The sequence below is a fragment of the Beta vulgaris genome, chromosome 7 (genome assembly GCF_026745355.1).
Source record: "Beta vulgaris subsp. vulgaris cultivar EL10 chromosome 7, EL10.2, whole genome shotgun sequence".
NCBI classification, from domain to species: domain Eukaryota; kingdom Viridiplantae; phylum Streptophyta; class Magnoliopsida; order Caryophyllales; family Amaranthaceae; genus Beta; species Beta vulgaris.
In genome coordinates this window covers 30,724,354-30,730,062 of record NC_079208.1, presented here as the reverse complement: position 1 = coordinate 30,730,062, position 5,709 = coordinate 30,724,354, and the positions used below count along the sequence as shown (strand labels likewise).

The 5,709-nt window shown below is 34.7% G+C and overlaps 1 long non-coding RNA gene across 1 annotated transcript; it reads right to left on the bottom strand.

The window, feature by feature from the left end:
• Positions 1-4,781: 4,781 nt before the first annotated feature.
• LOC130592088 (uncharacterized) lies at positions 4,782-5,298 on the bottom strand. The gene is made up of 3 exons (XR_008970262.1): positions 5,076-5,298; positions 4,923-4,989; positions 4,782-4,835 (listed from the first exon to the last, which is right to left on the bottom strand). It is a non-coding gene; the product is annotated as an uncharacterized LOC130592088 (long non-coding RNA).
• Positions 5,299-5,709: the final 411 nt, after the last annotated feature.

The following is a 5,709-nucleotide window of genomic DNA, read 5'->3' as shown; positions in this document are numbered from 1 at the left end:
AACATAAATTCACGAGTTTATAACAGCTTATTATACATTGAGGATCTGTTAGGAGTTAGGACTCTAAATATTGGTGTTGTTTGGTGATTAAGATTTAGAGTTTAAAGTTTAAAGTTTAGAGTTTAGATGATTAATTTTTTGTTAAGAGGATTTGACTGCTGATTTAAATAATTGTTGGGTAAAGGTGTTTGGTGGTAACACTTAGCTGATTGTATAGAGTTTTGTACTTTTTAGAGCATGTCAAATGACATTTATGGACATATATTTTTTAAAAAAATAAATTTTAGTTTTAATTATATGGACAAAATAGTCATTTGTTTTTTCTCTCTCCAAAACTCTCATGAAAAAACTCCTCTACCCAGCTTTTCCAAAAGAGAGTTTTGATCAGTGTTTTTGGTGCAAAACTCTCTTTAATCCTCTCTCTCACCAAACACCCAAATTAGAGTTTTTACTGGTCAAAACTCTAAACTCTCCCCAAAACTATAAACTCTCCCCAAAACTCCTTCCCCCAAACACCCCCATTATCATATAAATAAGCATGTTCTCTTCAATTTATTTCCAGTTCAATTACAATTGGTTGGATTCATGTTCCGTTTGGTACGGTGTAAAATATTTTCAATGAAAATTAGTTTTCTTTTACCTCTCATTTTCCGTTGTTTGGTAGGCTAAGGGGTGTAAACAAGTTTTCTATTAAAGTAGCTATAGGTGGAAATTATTTTGCTTTCAAAGAGAACCGAAAACACATATTTCTCCCTTCTCTTTAGTAACCTTTTACTCTCCTCTTATCCATCCTCTTCCTTCCCCTCCTATTTTTCTCATTTCCATAACTTTTTTTAGATTGAACCAAACAAAAGAAAATTAGCTTCACAATTGGATTTTCCATGTAAAATGTTCTACATTGAAAAAAATTTACATCCAACCAAACGAAGCCTCGGTTCCAATTAGTTTTGTTCAGTTCCTAATTTATTTCTCCGATAATAAAATATTATTATTATTATTACCATTACGATTATTTTATCATTGATATTATTATTATTATTACTATTGTTGTAGCCTAGAGATCAATGGCCCTAAAAAGGACACGTGGCTTCATCTAGTCTATACACGTATCCTTCACCTGTTGTAATACATGGTCCAAAAGGCATATGGCTGGAAGTACAACCTTCTGAATAAAAGGATGTACTAACCCACCTTTTTGGCTGAATTTGTACTTAGGTCCAGCATCTCTAAAGAGCATTAGAATAACGTGGATACTCTTTTCCACAATAGTTTTCAAGGGTTCTCTCATTTGACTTTTGTTATTGTTTTCATTTTTGGAATTATGAGTTTTGATTATTTATTTGCTAAAAGGTAATTTATACTACTGAATTTCGCTCGAAAAAATTAGGATCTTTTTTATCGATATGGTTAAACTTGTGATACTAAATATTTAATGGATGTGGTTAATGAAAATCGAAATATTAATTTTGAAATGAAACATTTTAAGAAGTTTTTTTAATTCATGCTAATATTTTATCAGTGGACGATGATGATCCACTATCCACAAAATTCTTGATCAACTACCGATTGTGTTGCATGATTATGACTTATTAATTGTTTATAATAATTAGTATTACAACAATAATGGTATTTATAATTTGTTACTAACTTGCCGGAAAGGCGGAAAGTTACACGTTAAACATATTATTATATTCTTGTGTATGTTGCATGCATAAGTTAAAGTTTCTCAATATGTTTGAGTTTCTGTACTACTTAAGGTATACTTGATTACACCAAATGACTGTTTTTGTGCTTGTTGTTATATTGTGTAAAGTCGTATATATCATTTAGATTGAAATCTATATATATAAAGATTAAAAAAAATTAGCCGTTAATTGAAGATCTAATTGAGAAATCATAATTGATTTTTCCATATTCTTCATAACCATTGATAGAGAATGAGTGAGAAAATTTTGGAAAGTTGTTAGTAGAAATTGAGAAATTAAAAATATGAAAGATTTTTAAAAGATAACAAATTTTGGAGAATTGCGTGAGTTATTGTTGCCAATGATATGGACCGAAAAATTATGGGAAGTTAGAGAGGGGAAGAAAATGTCGTTGTATGTATCAGTTGGGAGAAAGAACGCTTTTTTTGTAAAAGGTTGGGCTTTAATATTTGGGCCCTTGAAATTTCGAGGACACGTGCTGATATTTTGTTTGCACATGCCATTGGTCGGCCCTAACCTTAGGAGTACCCTATATAAAAATCTTTTATATTTGAGTTTGAAAAGTTTAAGTAGAGGCCTTTTTTAATTCATTGGACTTTAATGCCCTCAATTAGGGTTTTCATTGCTTTTTTGTGCGACATTAATTTCCGCTTCATATCACAAGATCGCAACATATCTTCTAAAGTCTGAATCATTCGTTCTGTTTGCCAATTTCTAGCCGGATGACAAGCTGTACTCATTAACAAATTAGTACCAAAAGTCTTCTGCAAACTCTGCCAAAAGTTTGACAAGAACCGTGAATTACGATCGGAATAATGTCCTTAGGCACATCGTGATATTTCACCACCCTCTTCACATATGCTTTTAGCCAATTATCCATCGACCAAGTATTCTTCGTAGGTATGGAAGTTGTAGATTTAGTTAAACAATCTAACACTACCCAAATTGTATCATTTCCAGCCTTAGTCCTTGGTAATGCAGACATAAAATCCATCGATATAGAATCCCATTTCCAACTCGGAATATCTAGAGGCTGAACCTTCCCTTGCGGCCTCTTGTGCTCAAACTTGACCTTTTGGCATGTGAGACACTTAGACACGAACTTTGCTACCTCTCGCTTCATGTTTGGCCACCAGAACGTTTGCTTCATGTCCTTTTACAACTTATCACCACCTGGGTGCACTAGTGGAAAAAAGCAGTAGGGCTGCGCTGAAAATGGCATGTAGGGCTGCGCTTTTTGAGGGCAGCCCTTTCCATCGCAGCCCTTCAGTATTCAAGTAGGGCTGCGCTAGAAAAGCGCAGCCCTTCTAGTTAGAAGGGCTGCGCTTTTTTCAAAAAAGCGCAGCCCTTCCCAGCTATAAGGGCTGCGCCTGTTTGAAAAAAGCGCAGCCCTTCTAACTAGAAGGGCTGCGCCTCCTTCACAAGCGCAGCCCTTCTTTGTTTAGAAGGGCAGCCCTTCTAAGAAGAAGGGCTGCGCTAGTGAAGGTCTAGCGCAGCCCTTCTTGCTAGAAGGGCTGCGCTAGTTTAAACTAGCGCAGCCCTTCAAGTAAGAAGGGCTGCGCTAGTTTAAACTAGCGCAGCCCTTCACTTTATAATTTTTTTTTTTTTTTGCTTGCACATAGCCTGCACATACCAGCAGCACAGCCTGCACCCACACACCAGCCCCACCCCCACCCATAACCTCTCTTGGACAAGAAAAAAAATGCAAATTGCAATACGATAATATATGACAAGTGGAGAAAGGTAATAATTAACTTCAAATATATATTAAAATAATGTAAAAAGTGTACATAGGTGATAGAAACTAGCTAGTACATTGTTGGAGCGAAAATCTCATCCTATGCAATCATCGGTAATGTGGACGCCAACTTATCCCGAACTTCGTCAATTTCTTCTTTGGTGAAGTTCCTCAAACGTGGTATGGAACTAGCATAAACCTTGCAAAACAACCAAGGAATAAACATATACAAAAAGTCAATCATTTTACCGTAGTTAGTACTTCTAAAAATGACATATATCTTCCCGAAATGGAATCAAAATCAAATGCAAGCCTAAAAGTCTACACACTAGTTATAATATATCTCATATAATCATGTTCAAAGAGAATTTGAGGTTAAATCACTTCATAACTACATTTTGGGAGCGAAAAGGCCAAAATAGGCCAAAATAGGCCGGAAATGGCCTTTTCGTTCCCGAAATGCAACCAACAAGAAATTAAAGCCTAAAAGTCTACACACTAGTTATAATATATCTCATATAATCATGTTCAAAGAGAATTTGGGGTTAAATCACTTCATAAATACATTTTGAAAAGGCCAAAATAGGCCGAAATAGGCCGGAAATGGCCTTTTCGTTCCCGAAATGCAACAAACAAGAAATTAAAGCCTAAGAATCTACATACTAGTTATAATATGCCTCATATAATCATGTTCAAAGAGAATTTGAGGTTAAATCACTTCATAATACATTTTGGAGCGAAAAGCCAAAATAGGCCAAAATAGTCCGGAAACGTTCCCGAAATGCAACCAACAAGAAATTAAAGCCTAAGAATCTACATACTAGTTATAATATGCCTCATATAATCATGTTCAAAGAGAATTTGAGGTTAAATCACTTCATAAATACATTTTGGGAGCGAAAAGGCCAAAATAGGCCAAAATAGGCCGGAAATGGCCTTTTCGTTCCCGAAATGCAACCAACAAGAAATTAAAGCCTAAGAATCTACATACTAGTTATAATATGCCTCATATAATCATGTTCAAAGAGAATTTGAGGTTAAATCACTTCATAAATACATTTTGGGAGCGAAAAGGCCAAAATAGGCCGGAATTGGCCTTTTCGTTCCCGAAATGCAACCAACAACAAATTAAAGCCTAAGAATCTACATACTAGTTATAATATGCCTCATATAATCATGTTCAAAGAGAATTTGAGGTTAAATCACATCATAACTACATTTTGGGAGCGAAAAGGCTAAAATAGGCCGGAAATACAAAAACAACACAATTGGAAACCTAAAAGTTACATACCTTTCGAAGATCAACAACATCTTTGCAATAGTTGACGATATCGAGGCATGAACCTCATGACGTAATACCCACACGCAAGTCCACCTTCTTGTACCGGACACTAAAATTCACCAAAGATGCAATAAATGACATGTTATATGTGTATTATGTGTTTGTATAAAAGGATGCAAAAAATATTACATGTTACCTCGACTAAATACCAAACAGGAGCTTTTCCTTGTCGAAGTCCAGATGAAGTAATCTTCTTCATCACACTACATCAATACACATTATTATAAGATTAGATGTACATTTAATATTTAATAAGCTAAGTGTGCATATATAGTTTCGATTAGGCTACCTATTTAACAATGATTTGACTAGTAAGGACCGTATTGTTCCTTTACGCAAAGAATCAAAGTGGTAGACTTCGTTACTTGACACACATATTGCAATGAGTGTCCAATGGTTCCTACAACAATAAAAATAATGTTATTGTTATCGTAGAACAACTAATAGGTCAATTTAATTAATTAAAAAGTCAGTTTAAGAAGCATACGATTCAATGTAAGGAAGAAGAACGATCTTATATCCAAGACGAGAACATGCTTCAAAGAATCCTTGAGATATACTTTCACCTCTTTTTCGTTTTGTACGCAACTGTCATCTCGTACAAAGCTTGGACATAACCAACCAAAGATTGGCTGACTAGATCGCCTCACATCATTGTATAATAGCCTGAGAATTCATATTGATAAAAATAAAACTTACTTATTATGGAAGTTATTATTAGTTGGATTGAATACTACTTAATTAATAAAGTATTACCTCATGAATGTTTGTATCATGGAAACATTCAACTCCCCCAAGTAAGAATTCTTTAATATCATCCTTAGAAATGAAGGTCGATGTTTCCTCATCAATGTAGTGGAATTGGTGGTGCGACAACTTAATCTCAATCATTGCTTCATCGGCTGCATCGCTAATGCACTCAT